This window comes from Hylobates moloch, unplaced genomic scaffold (assembly GCF_009828535.3).
Source record: "Hylobates moloch isolate HMO894 unplaced genomic scaffold, HMol_V3 SCAFFOLD_1, whole genome shotgun sequence".
Classification (NCBI taxonomy): Eukaryota; Metazoa; Chordata; class Mammalia; order Primates; family Hylobatidae; genus Hylobates; species Hylobates moloch.
This window is the reverse complement of record NW_026652276.1, coordinates 215,742,860-215,764,250: the sequence shown is the minus strand read 5'-3', so window position 1 is coordinate 215,764,250 and position 21,391 is coordinate 215,742,860. Positions and strand designations below refer to the sequence as shown.

Genomic DNA, 21,391 nt, shown 5'->3' with positions numbered 1-21,391 from the left:
GGCTAGTCTCAAACTCCTGCACTTAAGCAATCTGCCTGCCTTGGCCACCCAAAGTGCTGAGACTACAGCCGTGAGCTACCACTACCAACCTGACATTTATTTCTTTCACTCATTTAACTCATTTATTAATACTATGTGCAGGACACAGCACATTTTTAGGCTCAAATCACAGCACTGAAAAAGCCAAAGTCCCTACTATCATAGAGCTTATGTTCTAGGAGCATAAGAAATAAATAAGCAAGCAAACAAACAAATATGCAATCATAAGCATACATTATGAATATGCATGTAACTGAACCACAGAGGTATTCTGATTGGCTCTCCAATGCAGAGGCTAATTTTACCACTGCATCCCTTAGGGTCAGTGCTATGCTAGTCAATGTTTAGCAACAAACTCTTGGGCGAGGGGAGGAGAGTCTGCTTTGTAGCATGGGCTGATTTCTGTGGTGTAATTACTTCCATCATGGTCAATTTCAAGTTCTGAATATGACATCACTGAATGAAGAATTGGGAGAAGCTCAGTTGCACAGCATTTTATACAGTATTTCCACCATATAGCCACAATAGATGTAACTAACCTCAAGAGAATAGATAATAGTGAAACATAGCAAAATAATTAGGAAGAGTTGAGTATTTATTATCTTGGCCTTTCATATAATGTGTTTAATTGTAGGTTTATATGATTTAGTTTTTATAATGGCTGTGTTTTACAACTGACTCTCAAAATTCTTGAAAGTTTAACAATGAGCTTTTGGGAGCCAGTATGAGTTTGGGGTGCAGAGAAAGTGGGGACAGTGTTAGAGATGAAGGAGACTGAGTCCAGATGGTGTCACTGTACAGAGGTGGATTCTAATCTAATTCCTTTTTAGCTGCTCTCCTCCAACAAGCTCTGCTTCTATGTACACACGGAAGCACCTGCCCTCTAAACCAAAGAGCGTGGGTACAAATATAGTAACAATTTTAACATTCTTACTAGATCAGGTCACTCTTGCAGAGAAACTTTTGGCTCTCCAATCTTTAGTGACTATAATCCATGTACTCAGTGCTCTGAATATGGTAGATTCTTCTGTGCAATACAGAGGATGTAATTCCTAACTGCTGAATAAAGGAAGAACCTAGAGATAATTTTCTGTCCTTCTGCAAAAGCAAATTATCCCCCGTCCACACACTCAAAGTCTCCTGTCTCTTAGGGTCCACATACTTTCGAAAGGGCCACCTAGGGAAGCATCTAAACCAGGGGCTGTGATGACTCTGGCCCTAGAGAAGATGTAGGGGTGAGGGTGGAGATGGAGGAAGCTTCTCCCCTCTTCAGGATTTGTGCATTCTCACCACAAAGTGGAAAGAGAGGAAAACATCTTCAGCTTTTCCTAGGAAGCGAAATATCTGCTCAAAACCTCCTAAGAACAGAAATACTTAAAATTTTTTTTCTCCTAGATTCACCCCTCCCTCTAAGCCTAAATTTCCCTTAGTAATGATGGCTGGAAAAGGAAGTGGGAAATACCATGAGAAATTTTATTCTTGCCACATGTCCAGTCCTTTACAAAAGCAAACACTGGAAATCTCATCAGAAAAGTTTGACCTTATAGGGTTGATAACTTTGTGCTTAAACTGAAAAAAAAAAAGCAAAACTAAAGGTTTTGCTCTTCTGGCCAAATGGATTATTTGGCATATGCAACTATAATTTTTAGAAAGAAATTATTCAAAACTAAAGAAATAGGCTTCTGAGGAATAAGTAACTACATACATCTACTATCAATTATTTTAACGGTAGGTGCACAGAACTGTTTCTGAGCCAGGATGTTTTATCAGAGTCACCAGGGAGCTTTTACAAACTACGGATGCCTGGACCCCCTTCTAGACCTACTGAATCAGAATCTCTAGAGGATAGGTCTCAGGGATGTGTATTTTCAAAAAGCTCTACAGTTGATTCTGATTAAGATACTGGTTAAGATCCACAGGTATATAGGCAGATTGGGCTGCATTGTATAACCTAAATTTGCTAACTGTTAAAATATGCTCTCTTACTATCAGGGGAAGTAATGTGGTACATTGAAAAGGTTAACTGCTTGGAACTTAGGAGTTGTGTGTTTTGGAACTATCTTACCACTAATTAACTGGTAAGTTAATGTGGTCAAGTCACTTGGTTTGTTATTTCATTCAACAAATAATATTTATTGAGATTCTGCCGTGTGCCATGCACTGGGTATATATGAATGAAAAAAAATAGAGGTTCCTGTCCTTATACATCTGACAGACCAATAAGACAGGGCAGACATTAATCAAAGAAACCTACAAATACATATATAATTTTACTTGGTGTGGCTAGGCTTTGGAGAATAAAAAATAGATCACCAGTTCCTCTTTTAAAAAGAATTTCTACTTAAGATCCCAAATTTCCTGTCCCAACCTTCCCACACATATATAATTATATGTTTTAAGTCCACTCATTAATAAAACACAAAAACACAAACCTAAAAGCTACTATGAATTCAATAACTCTTTTAAATAAATTAGCATTTTATCATTATAATGTGTGTATAGAATTAGAAAAATCGTAGCACATACGATGTAAGATATGTTACTTACTCAGAGTAGCTTGCCAAAAGCACTTGCTGCATATACAGATTTGTTTACCTCTTGCAATGACTTTGTGGCCTCCCAGGGATCCACCACCCAGAGGTTAAAAACCTACAGACCACATTAATGAAGACTAAAACATGGTACTTGAGTAGATATGGCCCTTTTCTTCCACAACAGATATCACTATCAGTGACCACATTTCCCCCTCCTCTCTGAGCTTAGATTCATCCTCAGAATCCTTCTTAACATGCCAGTTGGTTGGAGCTGGGATACATAAGAAAAGTTATATGTACTCCTTGGGCTAAATGAGCTCCTAAGGTCTTGCCCAGCTTAAAAATTCTATGAATTTATGTATTCAATTCTGTTCTGCTGCCTTGAGAAACACAAATGCCTTCTCCCATGTTCATATAAAATACCCCAAATATTAGAAAATATTTATGTGGCCTCCTGATTTTCTTTTCTTTGGGATAAACAGCTCTAGATCCCTTATCTGTTCTGCATATGTTTTGCCTCCTGACTCCCTCCAGCCTTTGATGCTCACCCTAGAATGCATATGTATCCGTGTCTTTCAGAAAAATGAGCCCAGAACAGAGCATGAGGTCCCAAATAGGATCTGAACTATGCAGAACTCAGGGGATTTTTTACTCCACTTGACAAACACCATGATGGGTGCTCAATGGATTAAAAATTACATAGCAAATATTGCTTAGATCTGAAACTTCCAGTGATTAAGAGTACACCAGCTTTTATGCATTCACCTTATTATGTATTGTGGTTTACATTGAGTTGTGCTTGTTTTTATTTATTAAAATTGTTAAATCATTACATATTAAATCTTCAAGATTGCTTTCATTTGAAGGGAGCCATATCACATGGAAGGTTCATATGAATTTTCTTGCCAACAATAATATCCAGAATGTTTTTTCCCAAAATCTTTCTGAGATGGATGATTCTTATCCTTTCAGTTACCAGTGGTGCAAACTTCTAGATTAATCTCCCTTAACACTGGCTCACTGGGTCATGTCACAGTGATCATCAAGAACTGTGTGATCATTCATTGGGTGTTTGCCTCTCTAGGAGTTTATTCACCTGAAAATTCAAATGATTCCCATTGAGAGCTGTTGGACATTTCAGCTAATTTGCCTTCCATGCTCAATTTCCCTTCTAACTAAAATTACCCATTGAGCTCTTCTTTGCCCAGGGGTGACCACTGCCTGGATTAGAGTAATTCATCCTTAGGCGCGCCTGTGCCTGTGATGTCCACCTCCTACTAAAGGATTTGCCAAAGACAATAGTCTTTTACTGAACCAATCAGATCTCCTCTCTCAGGACTGGACCTGGAAACACAGAAGAAATTTTCCAGTTGATAGAACAACAGAAAGAGGCAGACATGTGCGCTGAGCTGAGTCACACTAGTGGAAAGGGATGGAGTAAACATCCATGGACGGCGGCTGGGATCCTCTCACCCACTTTGACTCTAACTCTACTCTCTTTGGGCCCTGGTCCTATTTGGGCTTCTGCTCTTGGATATCCCTGTGATTCCATCCGTTCGTTAATCTGTGTCTTATAATCCTGGCCGTTTACTTGAGCTACCAAAGTTTGCTAACATAGAGGTCTATTTCTTCCTAACACTGGGCCATGTGCTCTCCCAGACTTCACCTTATTCATCCATACACTACTTCGCTAAGCTCTGCCTGACTTCTGATTTTTGCTGTTTCTTCTTTACTCACCTGGCTGTCATGCACAACTTAGCCCGTTTTTGTAACTGATATCCATTCTGGCTTAGACTGGATATCAGTTTAAGCCAGTGGAACTAATATCTTTGATGCCAACTGGTCCTTGGCCCTCTTGGGCACTTTGCCTTGGTCCTGCTGGTCTTCAGCACAAGGTGAAGTCAGACTGGTTCCCTAGCAATGTATCTTGAGACAAGCAAGGGGGAATGTTATATGTGGGTGTCAAAGGAACTAATTATATATGTTTCTCTCCAAGTGAGATTATTCCCTTTTAGTCAAGTGCTTTCATGGAGTATTCACAAAACAATGCCAGAAGCCTCAGTATACCATCAAAAAGCAATTTATCTTCAAGTTATACATCATTTATACATATACATATATTTTCAAAGAAAAGCCATGTACTAAAATGAGTGCCCGATTTACTAAAATTTTTTAAAAATGTATTTTCCTTCGACTATTCCCTTACTGCTGCTTAGCAAGCCTTTTATTAATTTCTTGGTGTTCTTTTTATGTACACTTAATAGCAGCCATTCCTGGATTTCTCTAGCCCCCACGAGCTCCCCATAGAAAACTGCTTCTTTTCTAGAAATGACCTTCTTTTCTTTGAAATGGAGGCCATATGACGCAATCTCCACCTATACATCTGTGTATTTACCCCCTCTTTTCTTCCTTCCAGATCATGGACACCTCCACTCATGTTCTGATCCCATCCACCCTTGTCTTCTATGGGAATCCAGATCTGACCCCACTCCCCATCTTACATGCCCCAGCTCAAAGGTCTCTTACCTGTCAATCATGAAGGGTGGGTTTACAAAGGGACCTTAAGGGTTCACAGTTTTTATCAGATTCTCAAAGGTTTCCATAGCAACAACACAGGGAAGAACAACACAGGGAACAACCTCATCACCCCTCCCTCACAGCCTAGGTCATAGTTTCCCTCCGACCCCCCTCCCATAGCCTTACCCGCAGCCTGCCAATTATGAGTTTGGGGTGAGAAGCAGAGTGGGTCCTTACCACAAAACATGCTCTGACATCTCCTCTGTCTGTGTAAGTGGCTTTCCCTAGCTAGAACGTATCTGTGCTAGAGTGTTCTGCAGTACTCTGGGCCTCATCTTAGAGCTGGCCCCTGCAAATTGTCAATGTTGGATCAAGAAAGCTCCCTATCTGGTACAGGGATTGGGGAGCTGGGGAAGAGGTTAGAGGTTGAGGCCTGGGGGTAAGGAAGTTAGGGATGCAACCAGGGTCCATTACAGCTGGGAGCACTAAAGACAGAGGCAAAGAGGTGAGAGGCGAGCTCCGTGGAGCAGTCTGGTTTCAATACCAACAGGAACCACAGCCAGGTGTTCCTGCCTTCCTTGCCCTTCCTACAAGGCCCAGGCATGACGTGCTGGGATTCATTCCATGCTTTTGGCTGGAGGCAGAGAAGCTGCCTCATTTACTAAGGCCTTTCTGTTGTCAGCACTTTCTCACTGGTCTTACGCTCAAATGGATCTTTGGATTTCCTGGTGCCTTGTACCACTGATGTCCCATCTTATTCCACTTCCTTATATTTGTGTCCTCTTAGTCTGTGATCATCAAAGTAAAAATTCAGACAATATTGGGATAGACCAGTATTCACTGGACACAGCTCAGGGCTCTAGAAAGAACTAGAAGCGAGAAGATATCACTCAAGGGTCCTCAAATACAAGAAAGGAAGAGATCATTAGGGATACTAGGTCAAAAGTGGAGGATACCAGCCACGATGAGCATAATGTCCAGAGGACTCAAATGATAGGCAGTTCAGGGTATAGAATCTGCAGGGAAGAGGGAGCAAACAGCTTCATCTCATTTGGACATCTTAACCACTATGGGACATCGGAGAAGCATTACCAATGTCCATTCTTCACTCAACAGATAAAGTCAAAAGCTGATGATTTCCTCAAAAAGGTCAGGGTTACTTAAGTAGAGGAACCAATACTAGAACTGAGATGTTGCAGTGGTTCTCATAAGTTAAGCCTGTGCCAAAAGTATCTCTTTAAGTTACCCATCTACTGAGGACTTACGGGCATCTCTCTAATAGCAAACTTGGATTAGCCTGACAGTTGAAGGACTTTCAGTAAGGAGCTAATGGTATCTTCTCAGGCCCTAAGAGAACTTACGCCGAAAATGCCCTTTTGAAGTCTGAAAATTCTTTGGCAGCATCTTTCTAACCTCCTCCTTAGTCCTACCATGCTATTTGCATACCACTCTATCAGCATTTTTCCTGTCCCCCGACCACATTTCTGAGACATGTGATAGACTACAGGCAAATGGGGAACTAGCAAATCTCTTTTCATGCCCATCTCTAAATCACTTTTGCGTCTTGCTAAGGAATGACTAACTAGTAATCATGCTATCATGAAAATGGCAAATGGAGACAATTACCTGTGTTTCTACAAAAATGCTTGCTGAGGTGCATTTTATTTATCAGAAGAGAGAATACCTCGGCTAGATTCTGGAACTTTACATGGCTGGCCATAGGACCAACTTATTCTGTCTACCTAAGACCAGGAGATTCTCAGGCCAGTCACAGGAGCCAATTAGAATTGTTAATAATTTCTAATAATAAGGCAGTTGCCTTACTGTCAGGAAATGCTTTCATGTATCTCATTTAAAATCCTTTAAGCTGCAGTTTCAGCCTGGTTCTCCTTCTGCTAACTTTAATATAAGAACTGTGTATTTACTTAAGGCAATCTTTTGATTGGAATGATTTAAATTACACATTCTATTTGCTTCGAATACTTGAAAGAACCCTGCACTTTACTTATGGATCAATCCATTGTACGTACATTCCTTGTGTCCTAGGATCAACTCTTAGTGACTTTTTGTTCTGGAATTTTGCAATTATATTTCTGAAATGAAAGTTACTGTGCTTTCATTGTGCTCCTTTGGCCTCGCTATGTAGGGAAATGTGTTCTAGGTAACATTCAACAGGAAGGAAGTAGCACAAAGAACTGCCTAAAATTCAGCATAAACTCAAATCCTCTCACTCTATCTCTACCTATACCAGCAGAACACCGAAAGTGTTACTTTGAAAAACATGAAGTGTTTTTATGGTTGTTGGGGGTGGGGAGCCCAAGAGGAGGGGGATGGGGGATCCGGAGAGAGTGGTCATAGCACAGTTTGAACTTTCCGGGATTCGGAGATGTTGGTTTCAAAGTGGAATTTATCCTCAAATCCCAAGATTATAGATCTCCTTCCAAACTGCATTCCCTTCATGGTTTAGAGAACAGTTAAAAGAAAAATTGCTCTCCATATTTTGATTGACATTAAAAACACTGTGAGAATAGTTTGGAACTTGATCTCTTCGAGGGAAAGACAGTAATTAAACTATAGCTTTCGCCTGCAGCTTTTCTCTCACACTTACTCAGAACTGTTCCAGGGAAGGAAATTCACAGGGAATTCTGTTCTCATATATCACTTCTAGAAGGAGAAAGAGGCATTCCCAAGAAAATTATTCCCAAACTTCTAAATACAAAGAGAAAAGGTCATTTAATGAATCTCAACCCCAAACCACTGCATTCCATGGAATAAAATCCAATTGAATCAGTCATTTGCAGCTGGTAGTCTTTAATAGCCAGCACTACTAAAAAATCATCAGATTTACCCTGCTTGCCATATAGCATCTAGTCTTCACTCAAGTTCTAGCTGTATATGTCTGGTTTTGGCAAACACATTGGAAGGATTTTCAGTTTACAAGTCCATCTGCATAGTCCTGTTAATAGAAGGCATCTATAAATACCAAGTACTTTGTTCTCATCCACTTTTTTTGACCATGTATTGCCACAGCACTAAAATTCCCCCACCCCTTACCATCAGCTCTTTCTAAAAGGAATTCCAGGCTACTACCAACTAGCTGCCTTGTACTACTGTTTCAGACACCCAAATATGTCTATCTCGATATAAGAGCCTGCCTCCTTCCTTTCTGAACCACATTTCCAATCGACATCTCTTTAGATTCTCTAGACACACTCAGGCACACTTTCAAAGAGAAAATAAGATTTCTTAAAAAATAGTTTGGTAGGAAGTTAAATGTACTTTCTCGAAACACACCCACTAGCACATGCATTCTCTTGTTATTAGGTTTTATAGGAAACAGACCAGCCTAGGCATCTTCTGTCTTAGCAAATATCCCATCAGTGACATTAACCCAACCAGTGCTAGGTGCTAGTGGTCTCTCCATCTCTCACCATATTTCCTTGCAACTCTGGAAGTCTAGTTTTAAATACTGGCAGCAGACTATAACGCAAATGCCTTTGGTTAAAAGATCATTCCCTTTTGGCTTCTCATCAACCTAAAGAATTGTTGATTTTGTTTTTAAAGCAAAACCTCTTTAAATTTTTGGCAATAAACGATGCAGAAGAGACTGTGTGAGCAGTCTGGTGCAGCAGGCTTGCTAACGCTGGCCTTTGGGTATCAGGTATAATCTCATATGGCTGTCCTAAACAAAAGGCTATCCTAATCAAAGTTGCCAGTGCTCCCTAAATGTAAGTCTCTGTATGGTCACTCTTCTTGTCCCAACTCTAAAAACAAAACTTGAAATCTCATCCTGTTTGCCTTCCGGGAATATCCGTATGGCAGTGAAGCCCAGTCAGGTTCGGGAGTTTGCATGGTTTATTGCCTTGAACATTCTTGCATCTCCAGCTACCTTAGCCAGGAATGTTGACTGAAAGCCGGAGAAAGTCCCCAGATTCTCTCTAGAAGAAAAAAAAGAAAGCCTTGTGTGCCTTACCTTGTAGTCTGAAACTTCTTCCCAAGGACTAAGTCGGAAAGGAAGGACTGATTTCTTTAAGCAGGAGCACAGCCAGAGAGCAAGCAGGCGGGCAGGCAGGCAGCCGAATACACACTGCTCTATTCAATAAAACTCCAGACCGCCCTTCCTTGGCCCCTCCCAGAAGTCCATGCTAAGTGAACACATATCCCCTGTGTTTACAGTCGGCAGGCGGTGGTATGCATTGTCCTGTCGTTTTTCTAATAGGCAGCCAATGACGACACCCCAGCCAAGGTGGATGCAGCCTGCCTGTGGAGATGCCTGTCATTCCCTAGGCATGCTCAGGAAATCACTCATCAGAAAACCCAAGACCTAAAAACTCTGAAACTGCGTGCAGGCTGCCAAAACCAGCCTGCTCCATGCCCTTTTTTGGTTATCCCTAGCAGGGCCTCTGGAAGTGAATCCATTGTCAGGAACAATCATAAGAAATGTTAATCTTGGAGAAAGAGGCTGTCTTGTAGAACACAAATGCAGCAATAAAAAGAAAGCACAGTCTCTGAAATAAAAAGTTAACAGATCAGTTTATTGGGCATGGGGGTGGGGAAGGCTTCTTACCAGAGGGAGTCTTAATAGTATATTTCTTTTCAAAGTACTCGTACGTACAAAATGAGTTTAAATTGTTAGGCAATTCTAAAACCTGAAGGAGACAGGACCCCGGTCTGCTGTGCAGACTAAATTCTAGCCTGAAAGAGGCACAACTCCCCAAAATATGTCTGCGTGTGTTATAAAAACAAGCGACCAAAGGGAAACCAAAAGCATAGGTCTTTTTTAGCAGGTAATACTGGCCGGAATAAACCTAAGGTCCTACAGGCTTGGATATCCTCGCTGCCTTCACTTTCCTCTCCTTATCTCTTTTGTTTCCTCAGATTTGGTGATGTGGAGATAGTACTAGAAATTCCTAGAAATTGATGCACATCAGAGAGGGTATGAAGAGACCTACCACCTGCTTTGGGCTGGGGTAGACAGATGCATATATCCCGCAGAGGTGACATAATGTTCAGGTGACGTCTTGAAAGTGCTCCGACCAACTCTTCATGGTTAGGACTTGTGCTGTAAGAGGGTCAGAATTAGCAGATGCTAAAGAGAATTAAGGTAACTGGCCCACATATAGTCTTGTCCTTTTCAATATAGAATTCACTCAATTAGTACTTAATTAAAATTGAAAACCCCTTTTTTCGAGCACTTACTATTTGTCAGGCCTGCGGATAGGTGCAAGATCTATGTCTCATTGTTATATGTTTGGAGACTGTTTCATCACTGACCAAGAAGTTTCACAGTATTTTTCCTGGCTAATTACAAGTCCATAGATTGGTCTTTAAAAATGGGAGGTTTTACTATACGCCTTTCCCTATTTATGAAGATGTGACTTAGAAATGATCTCTGTTTACGAAAATGTCCCTGCCCTTTGTGCCTCTTTTAGAACAGTTGGGAAGTAGCCAATTCACACTGTCGGTTTCCTTCTTCAGCCTTCCAGCATTAACAAGTTACCCAGAGGCATCCATATCAACTCTCTACACTCATCTCTTTCTTGGCAAGGTTGCTTCCCTCCCCTCTTCCTGACTGCTACTGCTGCACAGCCCAAAAAAGCTATAGCTGAGGCTCCCAGGCAGAGGGAGAGATGAGCCTCAGGCATCCCAAGAGGAATGCACTTTCCCAGAGAAAAGAATAAATAATGGTAGGTGGGAATCCTACAGTCAATGTTGCATTTCAGGTACACTGTGGCACAAGCAGGCATTTGTGGAACACCACTGTTTATAAAATTGTTCCTGTGGGAAAATGTCTTCTGATCCCGGATAAATGATTTAGAAATAAATTTTCGTAACACGGCCAGTTTTGCTGATGGGGACATCCCATATCTGACAGGGAGGAAAATAGAATAATACTATATAGTCTGGTAAACTGCTGGGCTTGAACATATTGTAGGACAGACATCAGGGAGTTCAGAAAACAGCTCAATCGGTGATGTCTGTGCAGAGATATGACCTGTGTCCAGAGACGTTCCGGTTGCATGATCTCCAGGTGGTATTCTCCATAACTCAGTGAGGCCTGTTTGAAAGTGCTATTTTCCATTACCGCTGCTGATTATATCCTAAACCACACTCTCCCTGCTTGTATAAATAATGCCCTTTGGTAGAACAGCATCAGGGTATAATTTTGCAATCTATGAATAAAATAAATACCAGCTTTCCAGAGAAAAGAAAAGTTGTGCTACAAATAGGGAAAATATTATCAACAGGAAACACAGCAGGGACTTGCATTTTGCATGGTTTTTAGAAGATAAATGGCTAAATATTTTTGGGTTATGTCTTTTGATAAAAAAAAATAGTATGTTTCCCTAGATAAATTCTGGATATCTCATATATAGGGTATAGTGGATGAGTGACCACACAACCTATTTTTTTGTATTTGAAATACGCTTATCATGGAGGAACTATATAGTTTGAAGGATAATGTAACAAATTCAATGTAGTGTATACCATGATATTAAAAAATTCTTCTTTCTTTGTCCTTTTACTTTTTTTAAACAATCAAGAATTTAAAAAAGAAAGGAAGGGGAATAAAAAGAAAAAAAAGATACATGTTGCTGAATCTCTGTCATGGGAAACTTTACTTTCATAGTATTTACTTTTTCCAGAGGTCATTTGTAAACAGCCCTAAAAATATACAAGATTTATATAGGAAATTTCTGTGAAATATATTTCCCAATTGGATCATCCCAGATAAAGGACTGCTTGTCTATCATAGGCTAGATCTACCTAATCAAACCATAATAAATCTAAAAAGACATTTAGAAATGTCTGGACTGTTCTTTATATTTTTTTAGTTACAACTGAGTGTTTGCTATCATGTAGATCGATAGCAAGAAATTATATTTTGCTTGCATGTCAGCTTGGGAAAAGTAAAAATAGGCCATTTTTTAATTCAAAATTAGTTACTTCATTTAGTCATGAAAAATATACCTCCTTCCAGCTTAAAATGCCTACTTTATTCAATAGAAAAGAAGATTTGAAAGTTTTAAAAGGCAGCAGAACACCCCTTGCCAGAGTCTTTTAGTCAAATAAAACCTTTGCCAACACCCAGGTTTATCAAACAATAAAAGCTGACTGGTAGAATCTTGATATCAAAATTGGACACAGAAGTACCAAACACAATAGAGAATTTGGATTAAGTGCACTTATGAACGCAGATGAAAAAATTAGTAATTGAATCCAACAGTGTGGAAAAAAGAGATAAGACCAATCCGGAGATGGTTTAAAATCTGAAAATCCACTGATAAAATGTACAACATTAGCAGTTTAAAAGTAAAATAAAATAAATAAGAGAAGTATAAAAAAGAAAAGAGAAAGATCGTCTCAATAGGTGAATGATACTTGGTAAACTTAGTAATCACTTTAGAAAAAAAATCTCTTGGAAAACTAGAAATAGAATCTTTTTAAACACAATGAGAGGCATTTACCGGAAATCTATAGCAAACGTCATGCTTAATGATAAAATGTTAAAAGCATTCCCATTATAATCAGTGAAAAGACAAAGCAACTACTATCTCTTCTACAACTAAAAAAAGGTGCTAGATACCTGACCAAGACAAATAAATAGAAAAAATAGCCACTGGGATTAGAAAGAGAAATAAACATCTTTATTTGCTATATGATTATCTGTGTAGAAAATTCGAGAGGATCTATAAATATATTGGAACTAATAGAAGAGCTTAGCAAGATTGTTGGAATTAAGTTCAAGATGCAAAAACCTAGAGTTTCTGTAATCAGCCATCTCTAATTTTTAAATATAATTGAAAAAGATGCTATTCATAATAACAAAAAGTGTTCATTACCTGGGAATAAATGTAACAAAACATGTACAAGAAAGTTATAAAACTTGAGTTAAGGGCATGAAAAATCTGACTAAATAGTGAAATATATCATCTTCATGAATGAAAAACCTGGAAGTTGTAAAGATATACATTCTCCTCAAAGTAATCCATGCATTCATTATTATTATTATTTTTTTTTTTGAGACGGAGTCTCGCTCTCCCGCCCAGGCTGGAGTGCAGTGGCACGATCTCGGCTCACTGCAAGCTCTGCCTCCCGGGTTCATGCCATTCTCCTGCCTCAGCCTCCTGAGCAGCTGGGACTACAAGCACCCGCCACCACGCCTGGCTAATTTTTTGTATTTTTAATAGAGACAGGTTTTCACCGTGTTAGCCAGAATGGTCTCGATCTCCTGACCTCGTGATCCGCCCGCCTCGGCCTCCCAAAATGCTGGGATTACAGGCGTGAGCCACTGCGCCCTGCTGCATTCATTATTCTAATTAAAATCTCCAAATGACGTATTTTGTAGAACTTGACAAAACAATAGTAAATATTTTAAAAGTAAAGACCTAAAAATAGGCAAAGAGGTTTTTTATAGAGCAATTCTAATTAAGGTAAGTGCTATTCATTCACACAAGACTAAACAAATAGATCAATAGAATAAAGCAGAAAGCCTAGAAATAGACCCAAGCATGTATGAATTTTTTTAGAGGAAGTATTACAAATAAAGAAGAAAAGGTGGATTACTCTATTAATGGCAGGGCTACAATCAATTTTGTGGAAACAGAAAATTTAGATTCAAAGTTTCTACTACACACTATAATAAACTAGGTTATATAAAAAACAAACAGAAATGATTAGAAAAAATTGAAGGTGAATTTTTTTATCATAGGGTATATAACATAAAAAACAGAATTAACAAATGAAAAGACTGATAAATTTGAGGATATGGTTAAACACGGCAGATCACATAAGAACACTCATTAATTTCTGCTTCCCCAAACCTCTCTTTAGTAAAGCAATAAAAAATCATAAATAAATCCTACAAGACAAAAGAGTATCTGAAAGGAATTAGCATGAGTCCAGATGTCAGCCAAATTTTGGACTATGGAAAATGGACAGATGGCTGGAAATTGACTCAACAGAGCTGAGAAACTGAAATCTGGTCCTGTGAATTAGGATGCCAGCAAGAAGGACGCCGATTCAAGCCTCAGAATCAGGAAAAGCTCGGCATGTGGGAGCCCTAGGAACCTCTGAGGACAGGCGGTGGAGCAGAAAACAGATTTGTTGAAAGTCTGGGTAAGGAATAGTTAGAAGTCCAGATAGCGTCTTCTACCCCACACAACCAGGTGAGCATCTCTCTCTCAACCAGATGGAAAACTCGGAGTTTATTCCGATTCTTCTTTGAAGTGCTGGACTCAGAGGAACCAGGTGAAGCAGTGAACAGGGAAGAGGCTGAATGCTGAAAATAAATGTTTAAATGAAAGCCAACTCGTTGAACACTGAACATCTCCAATCGCCTCACCCTGCAGGGCTCCCAGGACACGAACAATCAGGTTTGTATCCCACAGACGGGAAACTGAAGGATTCCATTCCAGAGAAACTGGCATGCTCATGGAAAAAAAGACCTAAACTCACAGACATTTGAGAGACATTGTCCAGTGCACTTTAGTAACCCATTTGCAGCAACTTCCAATTGGCTACTTAGTACCTCACTCTTTTGTTTTTTGAGACAGAGTCTCACTCTGTCACCCAGGCTGGAGTGCAGTGGCACCATGTCAGCTCACTGCAACCTCTGTCTCCTGGGTTCAACCAATTCTCCTGCCTCAGCCTCCCGAGTAGCTGGGATTACAGGTGCCCACCACCACACCCGGCTAATTTTTGTATTTTTTAGTAGAGACAGGGTTTCCCCATGTTGGCCAGGCTGGTTTCAATCTCCTGACCTCGTGATCCACCTGCCTTTGCCTCCCAAAGTGCTGGGATTACAGGCATGAGCCACTGCACCCGGCCTACCTCACTCTTAAATATGAGCATCACATTAAGGAAAGAGAGATTATAACAAACAACAGAAAACACACACACACACACACACACACACACACACACACACACACACACACACAAGAGAGGTTGGGTAGGAAATGGAAGAAAACTTGGAGAAAACTACAATTACAATTCTCAGTGAGATAAGAGAAGATATTGTGTCCACGAAACAAGAAAATCATGCTTTAAAAAGGCACTTTCAGAGAACAGAAAAGAGCGCTTGTATATGAAAAGTATGACGGCAGAAATTTACAAAAATTCAACTCAAGAAATGCAAGATAAGGTTTCGAAAAATCAACTGGGCACGGTGGTCCATGCCTGTAATCCCAGCCCTTTGGGAGGCTGAGAAGAAGGAGCTTAGGAGTTCAAGACCAGCGTGGGCAACAGGGCGAAACCCTGTCTCTATGAAAAATACAAAAATTAGCTGAGCATGGTGGCACGCGCCTGTAGTCCCAGCCCTAGGGAGGCTGAGGTGGGAGGATAGCTTAAGCCCAGGTGGTGGAGGCCGCAGTGAGCCATGATTGTGCCACTGCACCCCAGCTTGGGCAACAGAGGTAGATCTTGTCTTAAAAAAAAAAGTTCAGAAAAATCTTACAGAAAAATGAAGAAAAGGGCAAGCTGGAATAGAAAAGATAAAAGATAAAAACACTACATAATTACACCTGAGTGTACATAAAAAAGAGGACAGAAAAAAAATAGTAAGAAGAAAATTATCAAAGGAAATAATAAAAGAAGACTTCTGAAAACTAAAGGATACAAGTTTCCAGATCCAAAGGGCCCAATGGGCCAATACAATGAATGAAAACATATTTCATTCTGAAATTATCAAGTTCCAAGTTTACATGCTTCACCTAATGGGGGAATAACACTTTGGGGTGAAAATTAGAAACCAAGAAGGAGGACAAAAATCAGGAAACAGAGAATGCAAACCCAGGATAGAGGTGAAAGAGTCCCATGATGGTAAAAGAAAATCCCAGGACAATAGCTGTATGGCTCATTAAGAAAGCAGCCATTAGATATTGGAACAGTGGATGCCAGGAGGAATGTTTTAAGGAAAAGTGAGGTAGGTAGATTATTCAATGTATTCTTGGCAAAAGCACTTGCAATAAGTACATAGAAAATAAGTAAATGTAAGATTGAGGTCATTATAATTTAAAAAAAAATTTGTACAAGAAAGGAAATCATTGGATACCATAGAGTTCAACTGTAAGAAAAATTTACCACAATCATAAGAGTGTAAATATTGCACATTGATTTTTACCAAAACAAAGATGTTGTAATTAGATTCAGAGGCTAGCAGGAAAGACCATGTTAGTAGGATGATGGGGAAGGGAGCCAAACCTTCATTTTGTTCAGCAAGAAATCATAGATCATGTCTACTACTGAAAATGTAATAAATAGCAGAATTAGTATGTTGTTTAGGCTTGTGGAAATAAATGCCTAAAAGAACAGTAAGCCTGGGCACGGTGGCTTGCTCCTATAATCCCAGTATTTTGGGAGGCTGAGGGAAGCGTTTGACCCTCAAACGCTTGAGCCCAGGAGTTTGAGGCCAGCCTGGAAAACATGCTGAAACCTCATCTCTACAAAAAGTGTAAAACATTAGCCAGGGGTGGTGCTGCACAGCTGTAGTCCCAGCCACTCGGTAGGTGAGGTGGGAGGATCACCTGAGCCTGAGCCTGGGAGGTCGACGCTACAGTGAGTCACGTTTGCACCACTGCACTGCAGCCTGAGTGACTGAGTGAGACCCTGTCTCAAAAAAAAAAAAAAAAAAGTTCACTTATTCTTTGATCCACTCACTAAACAAATATCTACTGAGTTTCTACCACATGCCAGGGCCTGTTCCAGATGTTGTGAACAAGATACATTTTGATGGAGGGAGGCAGATATACACATTAGCTAACACATGAATATATAATGTCAGGCCGTGGTAAGTGATATAAAAAAAAAAAAGGAGTAAAGGAATAGGGAGAAACAGGGAAGTCTTTTCTGAAGAAGGTTTTCAACATAGAGATGAATAAAGTGAAGGAACAAGCAGTGAGACTACATGAAGGTAAAGCCTTCCAGAAGGCAGGACAGCAAGTGCATATTAAAGAAATAGCAACGAGCCCAGGGGGACTTGGGGAGGAGACACAGCCAGTGGCCAGATCCGTCATCCAGAGGCTTCTAGCCATGGTAAGGACTGCGGGGCTTGTTCTAAGATGGAAGGTCATTAGAAGATTTTGAGGAAGGAAAAAAAAAAATCACTGTGTCTACCTTGTCTAGAACAGGGGTAAGATTGCCAGAGGCAGAAACAGGAGGTGACTGCCCCCTCCCAGGCGACAGGTGCTGTTGTGGGCTGGGGCAGCGGTGCTTGGGAGCTGAGAGAGCATTTAATTCTAGGACATGGAGATTCACTGATGGCTTAGATGAGGACTGTGAGAAAAAGAGAGGAATCAAGAGTGTCTCCTGTTATGGTCTGAATAGTGGAGTGAATGGGAGTGGTATTGAATAGAACGGGCACCCCTGAGGGGGATGGACATTTGCAGGGAGGGGTGGAAATCATATTAGCCATATTTCAGGCATGTTAAGATGACCACCAGGCATTCAGTGGGAGTGAGGGGAGGGAGCGTCTTATGCAAATCTGGTGTTCAGAAAAGGGATCCAGGCTTGAGATGCACATTTGCGAATCCTCAGTTTTTAGATAGGATTTAAAACCAGGAATGAGTTACCTGAGGGAGTGCAGACAGAAAAGAGCAGAGATGTGGGAGCTAACACCCCAACATTTACAGCCCAGAAAAGGAGACTGAGAAGGAGCTGAGAGCCATTGCTTAGGGGAAGAGGCAGTTGAAGGAAGGGGTGGCGTGGAGGACTCCTGCATTTGTTAAAAGTCATATAGTATTATTTAACTTTTCAAACAATATAGCTTGTGATAGATTGGGTTATTGTTACCCAATTCCCTCCCTCTTTTAATGGAATTCCTTGCAGCACTCTAAGTAGGTGGACTTGACCATGTGGTTTTCCTTGAGCAGTGCAATGTGGCCAGAGGTGATGGCGTGCCTGTCCATGGGGGAGGCTTAAAGAGGCGTCGCATGTTTGCTTTTGCCTTGAGCACCTGCCCTTTGCCATGATAACAGCATACCCCATGCAGTGGGTGGAGCAGTGCCCCCTGACAATATGTTTATCCAAACATATAGGATCTTATTTGGAAATAGGGTCTCTGTATATATCATTAAGGATCTCAATATGAAATCATACTGGATTGTCCAGGTGGGCCTGAAATCCAACCACAAATGGCCTTCTAAGAAAAAGACAGGGAGATTTGAGATACACAAGACGCAGAGGAGAAGAGAGGGAGAATACAGAGGCAGGGATGGAAGCGACACACCTACAAGCCAAGGAATGCTGAGGCTTGCCAGTGACCCCTAGAAGCTGGAAGGGAGGCGTGGGGTGCAGTCTCCCTCAGGGCCCCAGAAAAAGCCAACGACCCTGTTGACACCTTGATTTTGTACTCCTGGCCTCCAGAACTGTGAGAGAAGGAATGTGTATTGTCCTAAGTCACCCAGTTTGTGGTAATTTGTAATAGCAGCACAGGAAACGAATCCTCCCCAGATAGTGGCTGCTCTGCAGTTTGCAGAATGAGAAGACACATGGTGTGGGGCTGGGCCAATGAGTCCAGTCAACACCAGCAGAGCTGCTATCTCCCAGGCCTCATGTGACGGGAGCAAGAAACAAATGTTTGCTATTGTAAGCCACTGAGGTTTGAGAGCATTTTTTTCTTTTTACAAAGAAAAAGGTAACTAATATTTATAAATATTAAGTAAGAGTTAAACTAAAGAAAGAAATTTGGTTATATCAAGAAATAAAAATTTCTGTTCAAAAAAAGCCACCATATACAAAGGGAAAAGACAAGCCAAGAGAAAGTTTTCAATGTTTAAAACAAAGAATTATAATCTAGACTATCAGCCAGGCGTGGTGGCTCAGACCTGCAATCCCAGTACTTTGGGAGGCCGAGGCAGGTGGATCACCTGAGGTCAGGAGTTCAAGACCAGCCTGGCCAACATGGTGAAATGCTGTCTCTACTAAAAATACAAAAATTAGCTAGGCATGTTGGCACATGCTTGTAATCCCAGCTACTCAAGAGGTTGAGGCAGGAGAATTGCTTGAACCCGGGAGGCAGAGGTTGCAGTGAGCCAAGATCACACCACTGCACTCTGCACTCCAGTCGGGGCAACAGAGCAAGACTCCATCTTAAAAAAAAAATCTAGACTATCAAGGAATGCCTACAACTCAACTGATACAGAGAGAGAGAGTGTGTGTGTAAGAGAAAACCCAATAAAAAATAGGCATAGGATAAACAGTCCACTTAGGAGAACACTGCAAAGGTCAAAAGCCTTGAAATGATGTTCAACTTCATTAGTCATCAGAAAAATGCAAGTTAAAACAATGACAACCAGATTGGTAAAGAAAAAAAAAGTTTAATCATGCAAAACTAAATGTTGTTGATGATGTACAGAAACAAATTCTTGTACATTTTGGATAAGAAAGTAGATTGGTGCATTCACTTTGTTGAGTGATTTGACAATATCTAGTGACTTTCAGTATGCACATCTATATTCTGTAATCCCATTTCTAGGTATATCTTCTTGGGACACCCTCACACTCTTAAGCCAAGAGACATGTCAAAGGAAGCTCATTCAAGCATTGTTTGCAGTAGCAAAAACATTGTTAAAAATGCTCCAATAGCAATTGGCAGGGGAGAGGCTACAGAAACCATGATATATAACATAATAGCTAAATATCTAATTATACAAATATATGTATAATTATAAGAATATATAATAGCTAATACCATATTGTATATGGAATAGGATAGGGTATTACACATAATAGCTAAAATGAATGACCTAGATGTACCTGAAACTCAAAAGCATATTGAGTGGGGAAAAAAGAAGCAGGTTGCAATTGGAATTATTCCATTTGTATGAATCATTTAAGAATGCATATGAGAATGGACTAGAACAACATCAAACTTAAGACAGTTGTTGGCCATAAGGAGGGAGAGAGGGGAATGGTACTGGTCTTGAAATTAAGAAATTTAAAATGTATCAGCAATGTATAAAGGAGGATCTTAAGCAATTATGAAAAAAATTACATCTGTTAACACTGCAGAGCATGTACACAGGTGTTTGTTGTATTATTCTTAAGCTTTTTGTTGTTTCTTTTTTTTTTTTAATTGCAATATAAATGAGACATTCTCCCCTCAGAGCGCTAGTAATCTGGTCCTCTAGATTACTTCTCGGATGTTCCTGTGGCATCAGGAAAAGCCACTGTGCTTCTTTGTCCTCAGGCCAACAGAGTAGCTCACTTGGGGCCAGCCCAACTAGCAGGAGAATGGACCTGCCCTGACTGTGAGGTCCTCAGCTTAGTCACACATTTGTACAAAGGCTTTGTCACCATAACATCAATAGTCACTCTTTAAGGAGTAATAACTTAAGCCACAGCCTGCTTAGCACCTGCTCAGCGCTTGGTGCCACCTGTTTTATGAGTAAGGTGCAGATGAAATCAGAGCCTGCACTGACCCACTTTGATGGGGCCAGTCTCCTGGAGTGGCAGGTGGAAGAAGAAGGACACTGATGGTCCGGAATAAGGCTGAGGACCTGACAAAATGAAAGAGGGTATGATCAGAGAAGACCCAGTGTGGATGAACGGTACTGTTTCTCACTTCCATGGAACAGGACTGGCCATCCCCTCAGCCTCCCTATAGGAAGTCTCTGTCTCCTTATTTCTTGTGCTATAGAGGATGACTGGATGTCTCCATGTTCCACCCTCCCCAGTCCACCCATATTCACTGCTGTTGGATTTGCTGTAACCTTAGAGAAAGCAAAAAGTTTCCAGAAATTTCTCCCAGTCCCCAATGGGTATCTGAGTCACGCAAAGCTGTGGCTAGATTTTTCTCAGCTATTCATTTGTTCATTCATTCATTTATTCACTGAACATCTGAGCATCTGCTACCTGCAAGGCTTAGTGTTAGGTTCTGTCCTTGTTATAATCTTGTCACTGTCACTTTCATACAATCAGAGACATGATGTGTGCCTCTAGAGAACTGCTGTTCTAATGGGGAAGCTCTGACAGGCACCAGAGATGGACTCTAGGATGGCAAGTCCTGAGAGAGACCATTTAGCTCTGCATGTCTGCACGTGCTTACCCAGCCGTGCACGTTTCCTCTTCCCGTTCATGCTCAAGGAAGCCTGTCTGAAATCCAACCAAGACTGTTTGGTGAGGTCTGGCCTCCCCTCCTAACCAGAAAACAAGCCCTTCACTCATTTCAGAAAAAAAAATAAAAAAGCCAATCTTATAATTGGCTTTGCATTGCAGGCATACTTGTGAGGGGTGCAAATAAGAAAACATTTAAAATATTTGATCTATTTTGGGTGAGGTTCTGTAGCTTTGGCCTAGCC

At 40.7% G+C, this 21,391-nt stretch overlaps 1 protein-coding gene across 5 annotated transcripts in view; it reads right to left on the bottom strand.

Annotated features, from left to right (window-relative positions):
- Nucleotides 1-9,283, bottom strand: part of CALD1 (caldesmon 1) — a 193,905-nt gene extending 184,622 nt beyond the window's left edge. The window contains exon 1 of one of the 5 annotated variants that reach the window (XR_004371240.2): nt 9,064-9,283. The gene's annotated coding sequence lies outside the window, so the exon portion shown is untranslated. The remainder of the gene's footprint in view (nt 1-9,063) is intronic. The other 4 variants (XR_004371238.2, XM_032761808.2, XM_032761807.2 and 1 more) reach the window with 4 other exon arrangements.
- Between the last annotated feature and the right edge of the window lie 12,108 nt (nt 9,284-21,391).